The following is a 25,221-nucleotide window of genomic DNA, read 5'->3' as shown; positions in this document are numbered from 1 at the left end:
CATTATTTACAGCTGGTCATACAAAGATGTATTTCACATTTCACATCTTAATGCCAGATGTAAACAGGACCTTAATCTCACTTTATTAAGCAATGTCTTTGCTGCTGACATTCGATGATCCAATTCAACCATACTAAGCAAAAATTCACAAGTATTGAATTCATATTTGAATTCAATACTTAGATTCACATTTTTTTGGTTTTATTGCTGAAGTAAGAGTGTTGAACTTTCTTCTCCTGTGTTCACATTTGGTGAGAAAGGGCCTTTACATTTGCCAACATTAGAACTTTTGTTTTTTGTTTAAAAACAATCTCACATGACCAGCCTAGCCCAGGTGAGAGAAAGTAATGCAAAAGTAATGCATTACTTTCCATAAAAAGTAACTAAGTAACCCAATTAGTTACTTTTTAGGGAGTAACACAATATTGTAACGCATTACTTTTAAAAGTAACTTTGCCCAACACTGCTCAATTAGCCAAAAAGCCTCCAACGAGGTCCAACTAGTGCTGACGCATAAACTGGGCCGGCCGGCAGCTGACCGTTGGCTTGGTGTGTCAAGGCCTTTACTTATAGTCAGTAAAATATCTAAAGTTACCAAAAACAACACTGCTATATTTGTTAAAATATCTTCATTTACAGTATGTTCCACAGAAGAAAGAAAGTCATAGGTTTGGGATGAAATGAGGGTGATGATGACAATGATGAATGATTTTTGGATGAACTTTCCTTTTTATGCACAAGCGCAAAAACACAAGTGGAGTGATGCGGTGAAACATCCAAGTGTACCTTTGTTTAAGTGTTTAAACTGTGTTTTGCAAAGACAATGATTAACGCCTCATCTTTTATTTGCAGAGTTGATAGAATGCTCAAAAAGTCTCGACCTGTGTTTGAAGTGTTTGTCATCTAGAATAACACTGGTGCAATCTTGGCTGTGTGAAAGGTACGCTCACATATAATGATGTAGCTTTTTGCAGGTACAAGGTGATTGAATTTAAGGAAAATATTTCTGTAGCACCTATAATGGTCTCAAAGCAAATGAGGCAGGAAAACTAATCAGTCCAAACAATATGATTTGCTACTACAAAGTAATTTCAAAATCCATTTTATTCTCTCTGGCTGTGGAAGGAAGGTGTATAGAGTGACATGTTTTCCAAAATAGATTTACATAAACATAGGGTCAAAGTCTATTTTGAGCTTGTGAAAGGAAGGACATGACATTATTTTGAAAAGAACACTGCGATAAATAAGACAAAAAAAATATGCTTGCTAGTGCTTACAGACTGCAGATGTAGGATTTAAACACTCATATTCACCTGATAATGCATTTTAAAATAAGAAATTAGGTCATTGTAATTTTTTTATAAAAAAAAAAAAAAAATCACTCATTGTTCGAAAACTTGCGGACATTAAAAAAAATTGACAAATCAGTGTCTACTAATATATACATATACGTATGTATACGTATATACATATACAAACAAGAATGGACAACCAATGATACAAACAGAGGACTATTAATACACTGGTGAACAGAGGAAGGAAACAAGATAACAAGCAACTCAACTACAAACAGGTGTGTAACTTGAATCAGTAACCATGACAACTAACAAGGAAATCAAACAGGCAGGCAAACAGGAAAACCTGAAACTAAAAAGTGTCAACCTAACAATAACAATAACCTTACAATAACCTTGATTAACATTATACCTTCGACTCCAACTGAAACACAGACCTGTGACACATCAATACAAACATCACACTTGTATGCATGGAGTATTGTCATTGTATATATATAATGGAATGAAGAAAAGAGCATGTGTCATGTTATTGTGATTTTGTGGAACTATGGGCCGAGAGGCCATGTATTCCTGAAATAAATTTGAATTTGAAATTTGAATTGAATTTGATTAACATTGTAAGAAGTCCACAGAAAAAAAAAAAATGATATGATGAATGAGCTTGCCATTAATACTATGACAAAAAAAAAATCTAATTATTGCTTAGTGTCCTGATAATGTTGTCACATTTATTTCACTGTAAAAAACAATTGTAATTTTAACTGTAAAAGACTGTAAAATGCTACAGTAAAAACCTTTTGTTAACTTAGTGTTCATTTGTTCAACACTAAGTGATCTTACAATATTATAGTAGCCTACTATATACAGGGAAAAACTGGAATAGATGCAATTTTACATTTAATTTCATTTTATAGTAAATGTACTGTAAATTTACAGTGAAAAAAAAGGACATTCCCATCATTTTACATTTGATGGTTTTTAATATGAATAATTTTTTAATGTTTGTTGTTGTTGTTGTAGTATTATTTTAGTGTCATGAGTGTTAACACAATGGTGTTTTTTATTTGTTGGTAAAATGACAATTGTGCACCTTCTATATATTAATATTTTGGCAGCAGCTATTTGGACTTAGTGAAAAATAGCAGTATTTTCTTTACACTAAGAATTAAAGGTGCTGTATGTAGGTTTCAGCGACCTCTAGCGGTGATGTTTCAGATTGCAACCAATAAGTTTACAAGCGCGTGCTCGCATTTATGAGCGAGCGTTGTGGGTACCTTCAGACTGAGACGCAACCGTTTATATAGCCTACTGTCTATGGACGCAACACACCGGAGAAAGCATCACACAACATGCTGGAAACTCAGGTAAACTCCCACTGCAACGTTACAATAATAGGCTACTTTTATCAGCTTGACGTTGAACTAATGCTCCATGCTCGTACCATGATAAGTATGGAACCCTATCAACCGTGCCGAATTTTGCCACTGCAAGCACCACTTCACATTTTCTTCAGGAAATGTTCTAGGTTTGTAGATAAGGTTTCTCCATGATTCAAATGCCCTGCCGATGTTGAGCCGTGTTTTTTCACCCGAAGTTCATCCGATTCACGTCTGGCCTTATGAGCTTCAGCAGAAAAAACTTTTTTTTTTTTTTTTTTTTTTATCAATATGTGGAGTTTGTGTTGGAGTCTGTGTTGTGCTGGGAGCAGGTCGTTTCTTAGTGTTATCAGACATGTCACGAGTTGCATAAGTCATAAGTCCATGTCATAAGTTGCAGTGTCGGCGCTGTTGAGTGCAAAGTCAGTAGGCTAGACGAGGCGAGAGGCTCGGGAGCGCGCGTGCAGGTCACGTCACTGGCGGTAAATCCAACCCAACACCTTCACATAAAAATAAGAATACTTGCTTTCCGAGGTAATAGCAAAACCCGCAAAGTGGATCATTTTAATGTGAGATTACAACCCCTTCACACACAGGCAATAAAAAAGGATTCATTTTAGTAGAAAAGTTACATACAGCACCTTTAATAGTATTTAGATGCTTTTTATACTTAGTGCAAATACTGCCAGATACTATTTACACCTCAGTGTATTGTAGTATATTATAAAACAGCACACAATAAAAAACATAATATTAAGTGTATATTATTGTATTTATTAAAATCATAAATGGATCCTGCGTTATTGGGACATTGTGCCTCTCCTACGCCAACCCCTAACCATACCAGATAAACACTTTATTCACACTATTAAATACCTGTTAGACACTTTATTTCCACTTATAAAATATTTTCTTCATTTTATTTAAAATGAACATGTCTCTGAGCTGATATGCCATGGGAAGAACGAGTTCAGAAAAAGGTCTCATCAAAAGCTAACTCTCTTACCCTGATATCTGACAGGTTTCTTGTGTAGTTTTATCTGTCAATCAGACACTGGTGGGCGGAGCTACTGTAAATACTGTAAACGGCCTCTGCTAAACAAGGCGGTCTATTTCCAGTCGGTGTCAATAAAATAGGCACAGCTTGTGGAAAAGCTACATAAGATGAACTTTGATTCATCATGCGGCTTTCTCTTTACTCCCTGTGTTATGGTGTATTTCAGCATTAAGGAGAAAAAAAAAAAACATTTATTACAGAATGTTTCAAAGAAGCTTCACTTTATTAAACAGGACGATAACAGTGTTGTAAAATTCATCAATTAATTTGAGCTGTAAAGCCACTCAGAATACAATAGTGTCATTATTCAGCTCAACTTAGTTCACTGTTCTTTAAACTCAGTTTTTTGGTCAATGTGGCAATACTCATGTTTAAGATTAGCCAATTCGATTTTATTTTGTATTCTTCACAATACTCCACAAATCCTTTTAACAATCTTTAGAAAAAGAGTTGAGATGAACAGGTTTGAGCTTTCCTAAACACGAGAGCTCCTCAGAAGATGAGATGCTAATATATGCCATTAAATCAATTTGGCAGGAGGATGTTTGAGCTGCCCTCAGTCAGCGAACACATGTACCGGGATCATTCTTATTAATTTATCAAGAAGTGAGTCTGACTCATCTGCACCTTACCTGTCTGATCCTTTAATAGTTCTGTGAACATGAAGAGTCCTGTGTGCCGATTAGCTTTTAATATATTCTCTCTCTAGACCACACAGTCACAGGTGGAGAACATTCCATGCTTCCGTAGAAACTGAAAGACTTTAGTGCCAGCTTTGCATACACCAAAGACGTTCATAAGATGAGACTAGTCAGAGAACACGTGGATGGCATACCGTCATAATGTCAAAGGTCACGTCTAATATTCTCACCATGTTTTCAATGTTACTTGGGATGAACCCATAGGAAAGAAATATTGCAAATGACATTTCTGTTTAATATCTCAATTGTTTAAAACTACACAACAAAAACATTAAATGGAGAGTAAAAGGAGACTCAAAGTCTCTTGCTTCCCCAATGTTTCTTATAAGAAAATACCTCATATGTGAGATCTCAGTCCTTGGGATGCAATTGCAGTGTACTTCAAATCTTAAAAAGTGTATTCTTTACTCTTTAAAAGTATGCTTAAGTGTACTTCTTTTCACAAGGTTAGGTCTGCTGAAAAAGAAACATCCTAGCAATAATATCTTCATGTGAGAACACACTGAATCCATCGCTCATAGCCTTTTTGTTGTTCACGTCACATATGGCTCTACTCTGACTAAGGTCTATAGGAATAGCATGTAACTAAAATTGTGTGCTTTTGTGACTCGTGTGTGTGTGTGTGTGTGTGTGTGTTTAAGACAATGCATTAAATGTTTAATTTTTCAGTTTGAAACACCGTTAATTACCCATGAATGGCAGAGCGAGTGCGCACTCATAGTCTTCTTACCGCTCATCTTCTGATTCATGGCGTTTCCTCTTTTCTCCTTCGCTTCAAGTTGCTTTGTAGTTGAATGATTATTTTTCTTTAAAGTCGAGAAACAAATCACTCGCTGCTTTGTTCAATTGTACAGAAATTCTAAAATAATCTCACTGCCAACAGAGCTGTAAGGCTTTGTTTACCAAGGAAATTAATCAGAATTTGTTTATTAGGAAAAACTGTCCTAATGCCTTATTCTCTTTGAAATAATGAACTGTGAGGAGATGAAAACAAGTCATTTTCCTAATCCATTGCCTCTTTGCATTGCTCTATTACCCACGAGTGCATAAAGTTCTTATTTTTTGTTTGTTTTTGTGTTTCATCAGAAAAGACCTTGTGTCAATCCTCACCTCAAGGTTTATCAGCAGATCTCGCGTTTTACGGTCAGATATGAGTGTTCAGTTTATATGTACCACAGCAGTATTTGCATCCAATCCCTGATTTTTTGCATAGAAATGGTGCAAATGCATAAGCAGAGTCAATTCTAAGTCAATAATCTGCTTGAACTCTCTCAAAACTAGCCTTTAGATCCAAATGATGACACAACTAACTATTCTACTACATAATTTGTTTTACAATCAAACAGAGCCATCGTAGTCTTACACTTTTGATAGTATTTTAACATTCAGGACAATTGAATCCAGTATCTTTATGCCATCATAAGCATGATCAGATGATACGTTCAAAAGTTAAATATATAACCAATATAAGTCATTGTCAAAATGCTAATGACTAATATAGTCATCGTTATCTTTATATTTATTGTTCTTGGTGTGAATGGACCTGTAAGGAACAAACCTGTTACGGGTGAATAAGTTACAAAGTAGGTACTAATACTTCACATTTTTATCTGAACAAGTAGGCCTAGTCTTTGTATTTGACATTGAAATTATTTGACAGTGATCATGTTGTTTCAGAAGACTTGCGATAAACCAAATGAATCGCATTGATTAATTTCACACTTCCACTTTTACAGAATGTCCTTTTTGGAGCTTGACAGTTTTGGGTCCCATTGACTTTCATAATATAGACGAATGAAGCATACGTCAAAATATCTTCTTTTGTGTAACGCAGATGAAAGTCAGTCGAATAGGCTTGACAACATGATGGTGAGTAAATCATGGCAGAATTCTCATTTTGGGGTGAACTATTTTATTCAAGGGTGCAAAAACCCAACATGGGAAAAAACAATATGTAATTGTCGCATTTCCATTACCCTACAAATTGCGCAAATTTAAATTACGAATTGAAAATACGCCCAATGGAAACACGTCAATTTCGCAAAAACTCCCATATATCACAAAAAAAAGTTTTTACGCTCGCATGAGGGGATTTTTCAGGCAATTCGAAAAAGGAATATTTCGAATAATATTATATTTTATAAGGAATATTTTCTTTTTGCATTACAGGTCACATGACATACATAAAAGTCGATCATTCTTTAAAGATGGCGCAGTATTTTTGGACAGAAGACGAGACACAGTTCTTTATTAAACTCGTAATGGACAATACTGGATTCTAAACCACAAAGAAATGCCACAATTTATCCAGACCTTAAAGCAGAAATGAGGGACAAAAACCCAGAAACTCCTCATATGTGCCGCTCACAAGTATAAGGGGCTTTCCTTGCCATTAATGCTTGGATAACACGCCTACAACTCCTTCCATTTAAAATAATGGCTAGTGCGTTGACTGGGATATACGTAAACCTATTTTTGGACTGACTTATGGCGAGAAAAAAAAATACGTTTTAGTCGCATAACATCAGTTAATGGAAACGGCGTAATTTCAACATTTAGAAAATATCGCAAAAGTTTTGCGCAAATCTATAATGGAAACCCGGCTACTGTAGATGTTTCACCACACTTTCCCACGAAGGTTTTTCCCTGTTTGCATGCGCCAGACCAGAAACTGCCTTTGAGATGACAGGAAACTCTTTCCAAATATACTAAAACTTTGGTAACACTTTATTTTGATGGTCCCTTTTGAACATTGAACTGTTGACTAGGGATGCACCGATGCATCGGCTGAACATCGGTAACGGCCGATATTTGCCTCGTTAACTGCCATCGGCCATCGGGAAATAAAAATGACATTCGCCGATGTCACATGGGCGTCAGTTTGGTTTGATATGCTGGGGACAGAGACGCATTCGGAAGTGCATTTTCAGAAGTGCTGGGTACAATGACGCATTTATTTATTTATTTTTCTATGAGAAAACTCCTTTTCTCGAGAAAAGAACGACCATGGTGTGTAGCAGAAGAAGCGGCGGAGTATGCACGATCCGCGAGTGCTGAAGACGTTCTGCACGGCTTTGATGGGTGCGCAGGAGGACACAAATGGGCGGCGACCGCTTCTTCCAGTGGCGGGAGCTTTTCCCTCAGCGCCGTCAACAGAAAGAGCGTTAACTGTACACACCGCCGCCGACTTGAGCTGCAAAGAAGCTCTGGCCTCCCTGTCAAGGACGCTTGTCAAAAAGAACGGGGAAGCTTGACCGCTCTGAATAGTGAGTGAGAGCGCGCGCGCGGTCGGGGCTCTCTCTCTCTCTCGCAGAAGAGCGCGTGCGCGTTTAAAATTTAATATGAACATTCACCCGTGTTTTTTCCCTCATAAATGCGAACACGAAAAATAAAATGAATATTATAATGTTTTTTTTGTTGGGTCAGACAATGATTACCAAATTTCTCTCTCATATTGCTCCTCATAACAACTGAAAAAGAACTTATAAATAAGGTTATAACTGTCAACCAGAAAGTGACATTAAAGGTTTTTTTTGTTTCATAAATTGCTTGGTCTGATTGAATTTGTGCTCATTCTAGGATAGTGTGATCAAGAGCCGCAAGACTTGTATGTTTCAGTGGCACAAAAGAAGGAATAAATAACAAAAAGAAAAAACATCGGCATCGGCATCGGCCATCGGCCAAGTTGTTATGTTAAACATCGGTATCGGTATCGGCCCAGAATTTCCCAATCGGTGCATCCCTACTGTTGACTATAAGTAACTTTGCAACTACATGTCAACTAACTCTCATTAGAGTATTAGTAGACGGTCTGCTTAATATGCTCCCCAACAGACATTCTAATGACTATAAGTAACTTTGCAACTACATGTCAACTTATTCTAACCCTACCAGTCTACTAATACTCTACCAACACTTTAATGAGAGTTAGTTGACATATAAGTGCAAAGTTACTTATAGTCAACAGAATGTTTTAAAGGGACCGTCAAAATAAAGTGAAACCAAAACTTCTTAGTGGAAATGTGCGGCATGGAGCCAGATTGAGCAGCGGCTGTGGCACCAGAATGTTGTTGCATACGAGTTGCATAGTTAAGTTAAAGTCAGGAGTGATTTCCCAGTTGTATTACAGAGCTGCTTTAGTTTGCTTGCAATCTTGCCTCTCCAGTGTATGTCAGCTGGCCATGTTTACCATTGTCAAAAATAGCCATGCTTGTGGTTTTACATGAAGACGTGTTCTGTTAGTCAGCAGCGCTGTCGGGGCTTGTTCATGCACAAACGGGCACTCGTACAGGCTCAGGTCCTTATTCTGTCACACTGGATTGGTGGGTAAGGGCTGGGATGGTGAGTGTGGTCAGGATGCCTGTTGGGACGGGTCACGGGGGGTTTGGGGCCTGACTGTGGGCTAAAACACCCAGCCGAGGTGGACTGATAGGTGACCTGAACGGACAGCAGGAGCGAGGTGAACGAGAGGGACTGTGGAGTGGCACAGCACATACATGTGACCTGTGGGCTTGCTGAGGAACGCATGTGTCATATCGCATTACCTCTGCTTTAAGAGTAAGACTCCTGTGCTGTGATTCACTCTTCTGTCTGGTGGCGGTGCATGTTTGTGCATGAACCAGGACACAGGCTGTTGAAATTGGAAAGAAAGACCCCCGTGTGAGTCTAGTTTTGTTTTGACCTGTAAAGCTGCCTGGATCATAATCATACACTGTTGGTTCATTGGCCAGAGGAGAACTGGTCCCCGACTGAGCCTGGGTTCTCCCAAGGTTTTTTTCTCCATTCTGTCACTGATGGAGTTTTGGTTTCTTGTCACCGTCGCCTTTTCGGCCTTTGGCTTTTGGCTTGCTTTGTTGGGGGACATTTAATATTCAACAATATTATTGATCTGCCTGCACTGACACCATTATATGAGAACTGAACTGAGCTGGATAATGACATCACGGTTTTTAAACATCACTGAACTTACTTAAGCTGGACTGTGATGCTATTTTCTTCTAGAAACAAACGTTGTTGCATTATTTTCCTGTTATCTCTGTAAAGCTGCTTTGAATCAATCTGTATTGTAAAAAGCGCTATATAAATAATGACTTGACTTTTGAATTCATGCTGCCATTGAGACAGACAAGGATACATAAATTAAACATATACAAGGTACAGTAGGTGATGTTTGCAGTTGCGTTATGTGCTCAGTGTTGACAATCAAACAACAAAATTAATAATTACTTGGGATCAATCAAGATGTTTCAATTCAACCAAAAAAATTATAATTACATTTACTCGAACTGTAACAACAAAAAACAAAAAGGCCAGTTAGGTGCACTTAAAGGTATATGTACGATTTGTGTAATAAAATATTCAAAAAACACTTTCACAGTGTGATATATTTCATGCAGTTGTGTACTTACATAATCCCAAAGGTTCCCAAGGATTTGTAAATCCAGTGAAATTCCAGTTTTAAATAATGGCTCGTCTCTTGTCATTGTCACCTATCAATGACGTAACATCCACACTATCCTCGGTTTCCGCTTATAAAAAACAATAGACATAATACATAAATGCCTCATTAGTGGCCGTTTCAATGGGCCGCTATACGTAAGCCATTAATGAGGTATATGTACTGTATATACATCTATGATATAGTATCTTGCACGCCGTTGTTGTGTCGTTCAGTCATCAGGGTTCACGATTATTGATTGGGAGTACAGAGAAAAAAAAAAAAACGTTAACGTAAACGTAGCTCAGAAGCAAGCAGGCTTTGGGAAAAAAAAAATCAAGGATCAATATCGGTGTGGTGTTCTCAGGATGGAAAGCTTTGCGACAAACTTGGACTTGACCGAGACTCAGGTAAGCTTTTAAAGGGATAGTTCACTTTGAAATTAAATTTTGGTATGTTTAAGCTTACCTCAAGGGCATCCAAGATGTAGGCGTCTTTTTTTCCGCAGTAGTTTCAATTTTGATATTTTTAGGTCAAACCGTTCTTGTCTGTCAGTCATATAATGCAGGTCTATGGTCACTGTCTCAAAGAGCATGCACAGAGTCCAAATTAAACAATTCCCCATCATAAGTACACATTGATGGCCTAAGACACAAAACGAGCGGTTTGTGTGAGAAAACGAACTGCATTTATATCGTTTTTACCTCTTATACACAACCACGTCCAAGTGATCTGAGGGCGCGGGCGCTTCCTGCTGTGTGACGTGTGCGCAGACTGGTGCATAGATATATACACTAGATGTCGCCTTAAAGACATTCGTTCCAATGAACTGCCGTAGACAAGGCGACATCTTGTGTATATACCTATGCACCAGTCTGCGTACACAGCAGGAAGCGCCCGCGCCCTCAGATCACTTGGACGTGGCTGTGTATAAGAGGTCAAAACGATATAAATACTGTTCGTTTTCTCACACAAACTGCTCGTTTCGTGTCTTAGGCCATCAATGTGTACTTACGATGGGGAATTGTTTAATTTGGACTCTGTGCATGCTCTTTGAGACAGTGACCATAGACCTGCATTATATGACTGACAGACAAGAACGGTTTGACCTAAAAATATCAAAATTGAAACTACTGCGGAAAAAAAGACGCCTACATCTTGGATGCCCTTGAGGTAAGCTAAAACATACCAAAATTTAATTTCAAAGTGAACTATCCCTTTAATAGACAGGTATGCAAATATATATTATACACATACAGTTATATTGCACTTTGTTTGTACTTCAGTAACGCTTTTTATCAAGTCTGGTGACCAAGTCTATGCCAGTGAAATTAAATACAGTATGTTTTGCACAAAAATATTTAGCCATTACTTGCAAATATTCGTTCAAATTTACTTTTTGAATGATTGTTTTAAACGTGTAAAAGCATTACCTCACCAAATCATTTGACAAATAATCACATTTCAGTAACAGGATAATATAGCATTAGATTTCACGTTTCTTTGCAGCTAATTCATTACGAAGACAAAAAATAGTGTGATCAAATGTGCAGGTATACAACAACTAATGTATTACCTCATCCGTGAACATGATTTGTGAATTATACAAATTATACCGTACATCTCTGGATGGTGAAAACGACATCTCCCTTCGTTCCACTCTCCTTCATAGCGTCATCAAACTTCGTCTTTGTAATTGTTTTGAAAATGCGACTTCTGGCGGCGAAAAATTACATATTGTAGCTTTAAAGAGAATACAATTTCATTACTGTTTCTTAAGTAGACTTGAGTTTTTAAAGGTTTTAATATGTTTATTTTAGAAGACGAAGGTAGACAGGATCCAATACGATGTGACTTTGTAAAACATGGGAAACACACACAACATACAAACATGGACCGACAGAAACAGAGTGAACAGAGAGGAACTAAAGACATGGTGGTGAGTGACGAACTAAATGATGAACAGATGTGATGAATGAATGTCCGGTTACTGATGAGTGACGGGAAAATCAAACAAAGCAACACGTGATGAATGAAAACAAACTGAAAGTCCATGAAAACGAAACTAAAGGTGATTGAGTCCAGATGACTGTGGCACTTACGTTATCCCATATGAACTGATTAATTGTCTAATCTAAACGTACATATCAGTGACTTTGATTTTAGCATCTGCAGAATTTAGCCAAACCGTTCCCATAAGAGCTGCATCTCTGCCCACAGAGGTTATAATAGAGGATATGGCGTCCACTCCACATATAATTGGCCCCGACACACGTTGCCTGAACATCGGGCATCATCTCGCCCGCGCTGCAGATAAACAGATGGAGTGATGAATGATCAATCACACACGCTATGGATTTCTCTGGCAGCACAATTTGTGAAGGTAATGAATGTGTCAGTGCAGTCAGGTCAGTGTATGGTGTTCTCAATCTCTGCCGCCAGGGTCACCGCCGGTGGTCTGACCAGCTGCTAGCCGGAGGGGGAAGTGATGCGTCGCTGCTTCCTGTGACAGTGGCAACTGCTCTTCTGGTGAGTGAGACGCCACACTGAAGCTCCAGGCTGGTCTCGTCTCTCACACACACGCGTGTCCCTCCTGCGGGGCCCCTCCCGGCCCCTGAGTCCTCAGATGATGAAGGTCTGACACCAACTCCCTCTTCCTTTCCCAGGGGGATGTAGGAAGATAAGAGGTGCTGTTTTTTTTGCTTCTTTTATGCATTTATCTTGAAGGAAGGGTACAACTATGTGGTCATAATACAAAACTGAATGCTAAGGAATGCTGAACTATCACTAAGAAAATAATAGCATAAGTAATGAGAACAAGGCATCAAGCTAAACCTGTGCATGCTGTTGTTTTTGTTTTATACAGCAGAATTCCAGAATTATATTTCCCATTCTAAAATACCATTTCTTAAGATTTCCAACAACTACAACTTTGAAATGAATCACAATATTATGTAATTTCATGAAATCTACGATTCCCATTTCCATTTTGAAAATCACTTCATTTACTTTTATACATTACATAGTTTATGGGTTCATTATTTAAAGAGGAGCTATTATGCCTTTTTTCAAAGTCTTATTTATTTATTTATTTATTTATATTTTTAAAACAGGAAAAGATTAAGGACAATCGGGCCTGGCTCAGTATAAAACTGATTTTCAGCAGGTTCCTGCTCTGCAGAACATAAAAACCACATACAAGTCTTGATATAATTTTTTGGCTCTACTAGAACAGGTTTTCCTGCTTGAATGTTGATTATTCTCCTCATATTCTCCATTGTTGCGGCTCCTCTCTTCCCAGTCTGTCAGTAACGCTCTGTTTACTTCCTGTCTCTATGAAGCTCCTCCCTCTGAAAAGCACACTGTGCTCTGATTGGTCGGCTGGAACAGTGTGTTGTGATTGGTCGAGCGCTTCGAGTGTGTTTGGGAAATGTCCCGCCCCTTATCATAACCGCCAGTTTAACACACTACTAACTAACTCAACCAGGCCCCGCCCCTTTATTCTGCGTATGAATTATTATAATGAGGAATATTATGACGTGTTCGTTCCGGGAAGAAACTCAAGACTACAATTGAGGCGTTTCAGGGAGTTCAGAAACACTGACACTGATATAGAACATTGCAGAGCTTTTTCATGCTCAAACAGCAACATTACAAACATGTAGAAAAGCATAATAGGTCCTCTTTAAAAAACAGAACTGCACATTGCTTCTACGCAACTTTATTATATATTTTTTTATTTTATTTAAATAATAATAACAGTTTCACTGTGAGACAAAATAACCATCACTTTGGAGCTCATGGTAAGTCTTGAAATGCATATTACATTCGCATTAACAATAATTTTGCTCTTAGGATGAACTTTTATGTTTGGAACCTCATCAGTAAACTGCATCTGATGAGAAAGGAACTGCATATTACTTTTTTTGACTAACCATTTTGTTTCTACAGGTCCTGAAAAGTAAAGATGTTTCTATAGCATTCGTAGCATTTGGGGTCAGTAAGATGTTTTTGAAACACGTCTCTTCTGCTCACCAAGGCTGCATTTATTTGATCAAAAGTAGACTAAAAATTGTGAAATATTATTCCCATTTAAAAAAGCTGTTTTCTAGGTGAATGTGTGTTAAAACTTAATTTATTTCTGCTATAACTCAGTGTCACATGATCCTTCAAAAATCATTCTAATATGCTGATATGCTGCTCAATTATTAATAACGGTTCTGATAATTATTTATTCTGGAAAATGTTCTTGCAGAATTTTGAAAAATAGAAATAGAAATCTTAATGCAGCTTTGGTGAGCAAAAGAAGCTTCTTTAAAAATAAAAATAAAAACATTTAAAAACATTTAATCCCAAGCTTTTGCCTGATAGTGGAACACAGAACAATCAATGCAGTTAGACAACGTATCTTCAATAGGAATGATCTGGTCTAATTGTCCTGTCTTTACAGATTTTATGCCTTTTGTATAGTATCCACTCAGTTTCACCATGTTAGAGTGGCTGAAGCCTATAAGTACCATTACTACTTTTTTTTAGGCAGGAGGCCGTGTTTCACTGATGCACTAATAGGTCATTGGAGCGTCATTCGATGAATAGAAGTTTGATCGAGAGTGGATGGTTGCTATGGAAATGGGCCAGATAACACAGGTAAGGGTGGCTGTTGATTGCCTGAACTCAAGAGGGCCTGATGACAGGAAAGACCACTATACAATCACCAACAGCACACACCTCACTTAGAGAGTGGCGGTGGGAGAGGAACAATCCTTTTCAAAGCAAGCAAGCCTAGCGCAGAGAGTTTAAGCTTAAAATTCTCAAACTTGCAGCCAGAAGTCCCATAAATAGCCTCATGTATCGCTTGCAATGAAGCAAGAGCACGGTTGCTGACAACGACGCAGATCTACTGTTCTTCACCGAGAGGAGAATGAAGCAAGTTCCAATATATGCCGTCACTGAAGCGCAAAAAAGACAATTTCTAATGAAACATGCTTAACTAGCATAGGCCAGATAAACCGCTTCTTCTGGGGAAGAAAATCTGAGGAGCAGATGGCGTATTCTCTGTATTAAGAGTGAGTGACGTAGCGTTGAGGAGCGCCCGCGCCATCAGCCAATGAAGTGCCGTGATTCTATGCGGGTTCAGACAATCAGCACCGTTTCCCATTGCGTCATCGCTACAAAGCGTTGAGTGAACCTATGAAAGAGAACACATAGATGTTGTATATGGATATTAATACTTTTATTCAGCAAGGATGCATGAAATTAATCAAAAGTGACAGTAAATGCATTTATAATGTTACAAAATATTTGTTTCCAATGAATGTTGTTCATTGAACATTCCATTCATCAAAAAATCATGAAAAAAGCACAACAATATTAGGAAGCAAAAACAGTTTTCAACATTGATAGTAATAACCATTAATAATTTAGCACCAAATCAACATTTTTAGAAAGAATTCTGAAGACTTTCTGAAGACTGGAGTAATGATGCTGAAAATCCAGCTTTGCCATCAAAGAAATAAATGAGATTTTAAATATATTAAAAAGAATATATTAAAATAGAAAACTATTTGTTCTTTTCACAAAATTATGGGTTCATCCTTATTTAACATTCATATCATATTATTTATACTTGCTTTTCAATCCGGAAGAACGGAATTGCTCTGAAAAACGCAAACATAACCAGTTTCCACTTTTTGATTACATTTATGAGTGCTTTTAGTGTTTTCAGTGATCTGCAGCCTGTACATATGTGTTTTGGGGTTGCATGACCCTTTAAGGTAATTTAATTACATGTTACTACAAGTACTTACTATAGTAACAGTAAATTATGCATAATTACAAGTAACTAACCCTGAACGGTAACTCTATTGTAAATACATTTAGTTAATTAATATTACTCAGTACTTATTTGAGTTAGTACAATGGGTGACACTTTACAATAACAGGGCATGAATAATCATGTACTAATACCTGAATTAATAGTTACTTCAGCATGAACTCATGATTAGTGACGATATGAACTAATCATGAACCAATGAAGAGCGATCCTTAACTATGACAGGAGTCATAATGATTCATGCATGAATAACCTTAAACATGTTAGTAGTACATGTTTGATAGTTACTGCATTATTTACATTTAGGGGTAAACTAAATCAACCAGGCTCCGTAAGAATAAATAATAAGTAATCTAATTTTGAATTAAACATATGATTTAATACTGCCATAATTTAAACTGTAATATCATAATCTGCCATCTGCAGATTTGTGACAAATAACTGGAATGGCACATGATTATTTAGCCATTAATTACACAGATCCGTCTAACCAAACGTGGAAAATATACTAATAACTACTATCTAAACCGTTTTCTGATTTTTATATCCAGGCTACTTTTTATCCTGGAACTACAGTATGTAAGGTTTGTTTCTGGTGGGATACTCATAGTGGTGCACTCGGTGCTCGCACCGCACGTTAGTCTTGTAGTCTAGTCTGGCATTTAATCTCATAAATCAAGCGTAGCATCAGTTCTGGCAGGTCACGTTAGTCAGGCTCGCATCAGTGACTCTCCGCTGATCCACGTCTACCTAGGAATACAACGTATTCTGTACGTATTCCTATTCCATACACTATACATATATAAGCTCCTTCAGTATTATCAGCAGCTATCGCGTTTCTCAGGAGCGAATTAAATGGTGAAATTCGGCAGGAAAACTACATCATCTCACAAGGAATCCTACAATGGGGAATTTAGCAAGAGGAATTCGTTCCCCACAAGGATTTCACCTCAGATTCATTCAAGTTTGTGAACTTGAACACGAGATTCGCCGCATTGATCATAAGTTTCCTGATTTGGAAGTGACCTCAGTCTGCATTGCTGCTCGCATCGCTGCATTACTGACACAGGACTCGATGTAATTCATTCTCTATTCATCTCTGAAAGTCTCCACAAAGTTAAGCTAAGTTCCTTTTTAATGCTCATTGCTAAAAGCTATCAGGGTATGGGCAACATGCTTGTTACTAATGCTATACGTGTGGCTTGGGCTTATCCAACTTAGTCGTTTTCATTAAAATGCTCTTGCTAGGCTCATGCGATCATATTGTCTCTGTGCGTTACTATGTGTTGTCATTGGCAACTGATCGCGTTGCACATTCTGTGCTTTTAGCACTATGCAGCACAGATTCAAGCAGCTTGCAGTGATAGGAATTAACAATTCATGGTGTAATCACTATTCAGTTGAGTCACTTCAGCGTTATCGGACACGCTTGGTCTATCTAGTTCTTGGAAACACGGCGTTCATAAAGCTATAGTGTATACCGTGCTTGCATTTTAATGCATTGTTTTTTTTTAAAGGTGCCCTAGAATGTGAAATTGAATTTATCTTGGCATAGTTAAATAACAAGAGTTCAGTACATGGACATGACATACAGTGAGTCTCAAACACCATAGTTTTCTCTTTCTTATTTAAATCTCGTTTTTGAAAAACACCCCTGAAAAACAGGCGAATCTCCACATAACACCAACTGTGACGCAACAGTTGGGATCATTAATATGTACGCCTCTAAAAATTTGCATATGCCAGCCCATGCTCAGTGCCAGGCGAAACTGCACAGCCGAATCATCAGAAGTTCTGCAGGTGAAGAAACAAGCGAGGATCATAGAGAAAATGGCAGATCTATCTATAATCTATCTATAATCTATCTATAATCTATCTATAATCGGATACCGCTACAGTTAAATTCGAAGTTGTTAGTTGCTCTGCCCATTTCACCGCGGACTGTTTTTCTAACCTGGAACAATATCAAGCAGCCAGGCTTCTCTCGGCGTCTCAAACGGACGAAGGGGGCAATTTCAACTAACGTTATATTCCCGCAAGCGGTAAGTAGTGATTTTATTAACGATAATTTACACTGTGTTATCTAGATCCAGCGCGATATTGTTTTTTCCTCGAGAGACATCGTGGCTTGCAGACGAGCGAACGAAGCATGGCAGTTGTTCAGTGTTTGGATGTAACTACAAATGAACACAAAAATATTTTTTTAGCTCCTTCATCCGAGCCTCTGGAGAACCAGTGGGTTATGTGAATTTCTGATGTGTAATTGTTCAAGTCCAGACAGATAATCTTTCTCTCAAAGTCGTTCAACACTGTTTATGCATCAGTAAATCGCGTTGCAGTGATAAGATCTTCATTCACGCGATCGACAGGCTGTCATCTGCTCAATGCTGGAATAGATCTAAATACTTAAAAAACTTACCATGATTCGTTAATCCCGATAGCTGTAATAGTAAAAACGTATAATCGCTGTAATAGTAAATGTTTTCCAGATAGCTCTACATGTAATGCCAGATATTTCATATGCAAGCATGTCAGCCAATCACAGCAGTGGGCGTTTACACTGAAGTCTCACAGCAGACACGCCCCTTCAAACAGAGTGTCCAGATCAGGGTATGAAATCAGGCTAGGAAATATGCCTTTTATTTCTAAATTATAACAAATTTTGATCTAATAAACATACTAACATTATAAGGGCACCCCAGGAAACATTATAAAATAATAAAATAATCCATTCTACGGCACCTTTAAGGGCTTTCAGTATTGAAACACTGCTTGTTCTAAAGGCTATCTAGTGGCTATTGGAAACATGGTTGTTTTACTTTTAAGGTTATTTAGCCCAGTCGTTATTTGGAACATGGCTTTGTTTTAGGCTTATACTGGGTGTCATTGTCACATGCTGTGCTAAGCTTATCAGGCATCAGCAATATGCTGTCATTTCAGCAACATTGCTATCAGTAAGTACTGTATGGTGGTTGCTAGTGCAGTGTTATCGAATATATGCTTTTTACTTCGCCTTCCAGTATTTTCCACATACTGTCCTCAGCAACATGCTGTAGTAATCAAGCGTTGTTTTATGCTTATCTGGTTGCAATGGAAAAATGCTCATTCTTTATTCTATCCGATTATTGTAACATGCTGTGTTAAAGTTACCACACGCTTGTGGCTAAAGCTATCTAGATATTGGTAACATACTTGTGCATAATACACAGTACATTCGCCGCAGAGGTCTGGTATTCAACACAACAACATCATAGCTTGATGGTCCTGTGAAGGAGTGTGGAATCATGGGAGTCGTCATCTTCACCTCCACAGCCGATGGAATCCGTAGGACGGGAGCAGAAATCATGCAGAAGCACGCTGTATTTCATTGCTTAGCTGTGCACTGCATCTGACTAGAGGGTGTATGCTTCCCCGACCGGACTACACTAGTTTTAATACTAGTCCTATGGTTATACAAACATGCTTGTTGTATCAGGTTGTTGCCACTAGTCGGAGCTATTGCTGTAGGGTGTATGCTTCCCCTGCCAAACTACACTAGTTTTAGCAATAGTTCCGTGATTATACAACATGCTTGTTGTATCAGATTTTGCTGCCGCTAGGGGTGTAAGCTTCTCCTAATAGATCCTATACAATTGTTAAATTGGCTACAGCAACACGCTTGTTGCAATGTGTCCTTGCTTGCTCCAGCTTGGGGTGATGCTTCCCCCATGAGATTGGATATATAGTGCTCAATATATGCCTCTAACATCAGGATGTAACCATTCTATCAGTCTCAGTCGTGGTGGGGGTAGTGTGAAAAAAAAATATATAATAATAATATTTTCTTGGTTTTTACATAAGTAACTACAACCAAGTATAACAAGGTATGATGTCATTGACAAGTGACAGTGTATGCAGTGCATGTCAACAAATAACTTGTGTAGTGATTGGAATTTATGCAAACCTACATATTTGTGCCTAAATATATCCAAGTATCAGCATCATGCTTGTTGCATTAAACCATCCAGCTGTATTAATGAGGTGTTGCTAATTCTGTGTGAACTGGAAGTTTCCACCAACATTACTTCAGTATTGTGACATATTTCCAATGAAAAAGATAATTGAAAAGGAATCTCCATTAGGGATGCACCAATACGGTATCAGGCCCGATACTGAGCTCATGTACTCGTTCTCGTAAAAATGCTCCGATACCAACAACCGATACCAGGCAGAGAGAGAGAGCGCACTTCTGTTGAATGCTCTTGATTGCTGATCGTTCACTCAGCAAGTGTTATTTGGATTAAAACTAAATTGTATATGCAAGTAAAACATGAACTTTTACCTGATTTATGTATAACGAGTGGTTCCCTACATTATTACTTACAGGATGTTCGCAGGCCAAGAAGTGTCACATACAAGAAGTTCCAACACAAACATCCAAAGTGCGCGCCCCGAAAACCAACGTATCAGACAGCGAGCGAATACTGAATTGAATTACTGAAACCAATTACAAATGCAGTGAAAATACAGATTAAAATCCACATTATCCTTTAAAAAACAAGTGAAGAAAATATTTCAAATAACAAAATACAATTTGGCTAATTTTAGGTACATAAGAAACGTCTCGGTTACGTATGTAACCCTCGTTCCCTGAGTAGGGAACGGAGACGTTACGTCGGATGACGACGAATGGGGTTTCGCTTAGAAATCCTATCATCTTCGAGTATTAAAACACGAGCCAATGGCAAAGAAATGCCATGGGTCTGCGGAATTTGCATAGCGTAACTCCGCCCCGCCCTGGGGGTATATAAGGAAGTGCGCGAGCAGAATGCAGATATGTCTTCGCTGAGGAGCCGAGACTGAACTCAGGCGTTCCAGCGGTACAGCGGAAGTGGCAGGGAGACGTAACGTCTCCGTTCCCTACTCAGGGAACGAGGGTTACATACGTAACCGAGACGTTCCCTTTCGTTGTCACTCCGAGTTACGTCGGATGACGACGAATGGGGTTCCCAGTATAATCACGCCACCTCTTGACTGTCTTCCAGTGCCCTGCGTAAGTCTGAGCTCCCTGTCGTGAGACTAGCACGGACGAAGGAGTCCTACTTAACACAGGAATACCAAGGTACACTGGGAAGCATATCCAGTGGAAATATGCAAACATGCCCAACCTGAAGGGGGGGACTTGGAATACACATATGACCCCGAAGGGCTGCATACGGAGTAACACTGGGGTGTCCAGCCGCAGGTGGAATATTTCAACCCCAGGGGTGACAAGGTGGCTTGCCAAGGGAAAGACACATGCTCAAAGAGGCTTACAGTGGAATACACATGTGGGGGTCGCCCGAAGGGAACCATGCACATGGAGGCACCTAGCCAAGCGCGAAAGCTGCCAGTGGCATAACTCTGGCGTTGACGTCGTCAGTGCTGGAGGAGACTCAGGGCTTATGAGGCTCACCTGAGGAATATCGCACGTATCCCGTCCGTGGAGAGGAATGGCGAGCAAGCGAAGACACCTGAGCAGAATCTAGCACCGGCTAGTTGAAGCGAGTACATGAGAAGAAACTGGCTCTACTCGGAGATTGTAGAATCTCGCGAATGTGTTAGGTGTCGCCCAGCCTGCAGCTCTGCAGATGTCTGTTAGCGAGGCGCCATGCGCTAGAGCCCAAGAGGATGCCACACTCCGAGTGGAGTGGGCCGTCACACCAAGGGGGCACGGTCGACCTTGCTGCTGGTAAGCCAAAGCAATGGCGTCCACTATCCAGTGAGACAACCTTTGCTTGGAGAGAGCCTTTCCCTTCAGCTTCCCACCATAACAGACAAAGAGCTGGTCTGAGGTCCTGAAACACTGCGTTCTGTCTACGTAAGCACGAAGGGCGCGTACTGGACAGAGCAGTGCCAAGGCTGGGTCTGCCTCCTCCAAGGGCAGCGCTTGCAGGTTCACTACCTGGTCTCGAAAGGGTGTGGTAGGAACCTTGGGCACATATCCAAGCCGGGGTCTCAGGATCACGTGAGAGTTATGCCGAGTTCAGACTGCATGATTTTAGCCCCGATTTTGGCTCGCCGACAGGTTTTGAGAAATCGCCGACAAATGCCCGAAATCACAGGCAAATCGGTGCTCGTTCACGCGAGTGACAATCACGCAGTGTGAATGAGCAAAGACGCGATCTGAGAGAATCACAGACGAGTCGCCGACGCCCGTGAGATATTTGGCATGCTAAATATCTGGACCTGTCGGCGATTCAAAATCCTGCTGTGTGAAAGTGTTCTGACTGAAAACTACATCGGCGATGACCGACAGCCAATGAGAGAGCCAGATACAGAGCAGCGGGGAGTTCGGGGAGGAGTTATAGACCACAATATTAGTATTTTAATAGATATATTTACAATTATATCAAACAGAAACAAAGCACAAACATTTGCTTGACCAGCAGCAACAGCAGCACATTGCAACATTATTTATTTACCCCCAACTCTCTTTGCAGAACACACAGTCCTTGCTCCCCTTGTCTTCCCAGCCATTTCCTCACGCATAATGTTTTTCTTTTTCTCCTTTTCGCTGCAAATCAGTGCACAGACAATTTGGGTCGCAAGCTTCTTGCAGGCTATTATTTTTAATAACAATTTCAAACTCGCGCGAGAACTGCGGTCTTACGCACGCGGATTTTGCGTTATTTCCTTATCACTTCTCGCGTGTGTTTGGTTGCGAAACGTAGTTTGCGGGCCAGACAGGAGTTGTCGGCGATTCTTCCTACTGAAAGTCATGCATTGTGAAACCTCCTGTCGCCGATGCATCGTGCAGTGTGAACACACCAGCAACTGAATGTTACCCTGGATAGTCATGCAGTGTGAAAAGAACAGTGACCCGACTACTTTGAAAATCGTGCAGTCTGAACTCGGCATTAGCCGGCCCGAATTCCAGGCACGCTTCGTCAACCGAAAATGCCTGCAGGTCCCCTACCCTCTTGATGGAGGCCAATGCAACCAGGAGCGCTGTCTTCATTGACAGGAACTTAAGCTCCACTGATTGCAGAGGCTCAAAGGGAGCACTCTGCAGGGCAGTTAAGACCACTGAGAGGTCCCAAGAGGGTACGAGGGGAGGACGAGGAGGATTTAATCTCCTGGCTCCCCTCAGGAACCTGACGATCAGGTCGTGCTTTCCCAAGGACTTACCATCAACTGCGTCGTGATGTGCGGCAATGGCGGCAACATACACTTTCAGGCTGGAGGGAGACAGCCTTCGCTCCAACCCTTCTTGCAGGAAGGAAAGCACGACACTGATGGGGCATTTCGTGGGTTCAAGATTTTTAGAAGAACACCAGTTGACGAAGAGGTTCCACTTCAACGCATAGGCATGTATCGTGGACGATGCTCTAGCGGAAGTGATGGTAGCCACCACCGCTGGTGGTTGGGTACTCAAACCTACCTCGTCCCGTCCAGAAGCCACACGTGGAGGTTCCACAGATCGGGACGAGGGTGCCATAAGGTGCCCCGTCCCTGAGAAAGCAGGTCCTTCCTCAGGGGAATAGGCCAGGGAGGTGCTGTCGCGAGGAGAACTAGTTCTGGGAAGCAGGTGCGGTTGTGCCAATACGGGGCAACCAAAATTACCTGCTCCTCGTCCTCCCTGATCTTGCGCAAAGTCTGCGTAAGAAGGCTCACTGGGGGAAACGCATACTTGCGGAGGCCCCGCGGCCAGCTGTGCGCCAGTGCATCCGTGCCGAGCGTGCCCCCGGTCAGGGAATAATACAGGTCGCAATGGGACGAGTCGTGGGAGGCAAACAGGTCTACCTGTGCGTCCTCGAACTGATCCCAAATCAGCTGGACCGTCTGGGGATGGAGTCGCCATTCTCCAGAGAGAGGCCGAACTCGAGACAGCTCGTCGGCCGCCTGGTTCAGGTGTCCCGGGATATAAATGGCTCGAAGCGACCTCAGATGCTTCTGACTCCATATGAGGAGGTGGCGGGCGAGTTGTGACATACGGCGGGAGCGCAGACCACCTTGATGGTTGATGTACGCTACTGTCGCGGTATTGTCTGATCGGACTAATACGTGCTGACCCCTGAGCAGCGCATGGAAGCGGTGCAGGGCGAGATGTACAGCCAGCAACTCGAGGCAATTGACATGCCATAGGCGCTGGGGTCCTGTCCAGGAGCCCGCGGCAGCATGTCCATTGCACATGGCGCCCCAGCCCGTGGTGGAGGCATCTGTTGAGACAACAACATGCCGGGAAACTCGTTCCAGGGGCACTCCGGCCCGTAGAAAGCTGAGGTTCGACCACGGGGTGAAGGTCTGACGGCAGGCCGGAGTCACTGGGACCCGGAGCTTGCCGTGTTGCCATGCCCACCTCGGGACTCGATCGCGAAGCCAAAGCTGAAGCGGTCTCATATGAAGCCATCCAAGCGGCGTTACTGCGGCTGCGGATGCCATATGCCCCAGGAGCCTCTGAAAAAGTTTCAGTGGGACCGCACTCTTGCCCTCGAACTGACGAAGACAAGTCAGCAGTGACTGCGCGTGCTCGCTCGTAAGCTGCGCGCACATGGCGACCGAGTCGATTTCCATACCGAGAAAAGAGATCCTCTGCACTGGGCAGAGTTTGCTCTTCTCCCAGTTGACCCGAAGGCCCAGACGAGCTAGGTGCCGGAGCACAAGGTCCTTGTGTTCGCAAACCTGGTCTCGAGAGTGAGCTAGGATCAGCCAGTCGTCGAGATAGTTCAGGATGCGAACCCTGTGTTCGCGTAGGGGAACAAGGGCTGCCTCGACAACCTTCGTGAAGACGCGAGGAGACAGGGCTAGCCCGAAAGGGAGAACCGCGTACTGGTATGCCTGCCCCTCGAAAGCAAACCATAGAAACGGTCTGTGTCGAGGTAAAATGGAGACATGGAAGTAGGCGTCCTTCAGGTCGATCGCTGCAAACCAATCCTGTGGCCGCACACACTCGAAAATGCGTTTGGCCGTGAGCATCTTGAACGGCAGCCTGTGAAGGGAGCGGTTCAGGACGCGCAGGTCCAGGATCGGTCGTAACCCACCCGATTTCTTCGGAACAATGAAGTAAGGGCTGTAGAAGCCGGACCTCATTTCGGCTGGAAGGACAATCTCGATCGCACCCTTCGCCAGTAGGGTGGCGACCTCCGCTCTCATGACAGGGGCATTGCCACCGACCATAGTGAAGCGGACTCCGCTGTAGCGGGGAGGAGATTGCGCGAACTGAATCGCGTAGCCGAGCCTGATGGTTCTCGCGACCCAGCGGGACAGTCTGGGAAGCTCTAGCCAGGCTTCCAGAAAGTGCACCAGCGGGGTCATACGAACCACAGACGTACCGTCGGGGGTGCAGCGAGGCGGAATGACCGGCCCAGGCGTGGGTGGCATAGCGGCCCGGTGCGGGGGCACGGTCATTAGCCGCGTCCTGCCAGAGAAGGCCAGGGGAGGACCAGCGTCCCACGGGGGCGTGCTCTGGCAGGGGTCTGGCGACAGAGGGGGATGAGAGGAGCGTGGCCCGTGGGCGGCGCGTGCTCTCATCCGCACACTCCGTGTGCTCAGAGATGG

General features: G+C 41.4%; 1 protein-coding gene across 1 annotated transcript in view; it reads left to right on the top strand.

The window, feature by feature from the left end:
• LOC308704148 (NLR family CARD domain-containing protein 3-like) overlaps nucleotides 1-25,221 on the top strand; it is a 1,230,758-nt gene that overhangs the window by 596,502 nt on the left and 609,035 nt on the right. The gene's annotated exons all lie outside the window — the stretch shown is intronic.

Source organism: Scardinius erythrophthalmus (genome assembly GCF_964197995.2).
Source record: "Scardinius erythrophthalmus genome assembly, chromosome: 16".
NCBI classification, from domain to species: domain Eukaryota; kingdom Metazoa; phylum Chordata; class Actinopteri; order Cypriniformes; family Leuciscidae; genus Scardinius; species Scardinius erythrophthalmus.
The sequence above is the reverse complement of the archived record's forward strand: the minus strand, read 5'-3'. Positions and strand labels throughout refer to the sequence as shown.